Genomic DNA, 890 nt, shown 5'->3' with positions numbered 1-890 from the left:
GTAAGTTAAAAGTACATTGCTGTTGAATATAAAACAAATAGTACTATCACCATTTTAGAGAGAGAGGAGAGAAGAGAGAGAGAGAGAGAGAGAGAGAGGAAACATTTCAAAATAAACAACTACTAAACAGCTGCTTGAGAGAGAGAGAGAGAGAGAGAGAGAGAGAGAGAGAGTGTGTATGTGTGTGTGTGTGTTTAACCATTATAATAAGGGCAGATTTTATGTTAGCCAACAGAGAGAGAGAGAGAGAGAGAGAGAGAGAGAGAGAGAGAGAGAGATAAAGTATAGTTGGTTCCCTTGATAACGAGCAAACCAATTTCTAGAATTTTTCTTATTCAAAAGTTAGAAAGAAAACGGGATACATGTATTGTACGTGAAAACCTTTACACGTGCAATAAGTTTATTTATTGACGGAGAGAGAGAGAGAGAGGAGAAGGAGAGAGAAGAAATGAGAGAGAGAGAGAAGAGAGAGAGAGATAGCAATAAAGTCTTATGTAATGACATAAATCGATTTAAAACTAATATATGATTAACGGTTGACTCATATTTACAATATTTACACTCTTCTTCTTCTCTTCATTCTTCTTCTTCTTCTTCTTCTTCTTCTTCTTATGATTATTATTATATTATTTATTATTATTATTATTACGACCCCAGCTTCTGAAAGGGAAATGATAGGATCCTATCTGACACTAACGGTAAGTAATAATCAATCCTATCTCGCTGCCAGCCCTTCGATATATATCCTGCCATCGTAGGTTTTTAGAATGGATGTGTCTTCCAGATTGAAAGGATTGATTGAAAGAGTGTTTGTTTTTAAATGCCCCCCCCCGCTCTCTCTCTCTCTCTCTCTCTCTCTTGTTTATCAGATGTGACATTTTCCATCAATT

The sequence above is a fragment of the Palaemon carinicauda genome, chromosome 34 (assembly GCF_036898095.1).
Source record: "Palaemon carinicauda isolate YSFRI2023 chromosome 34, ASM3689809v2, whole genome shotgun sequence".
Classification (NCBI taxonomy): domain Eukaryota; kingdom Metazoa; phylum Arthropoda; class Malacostraca; order Decapoda; family Palaemonidae; genus Palaemon; species Palaemon carinicauda.
This window is presented reverse-complemented; position numbering follows the sequence as displayed.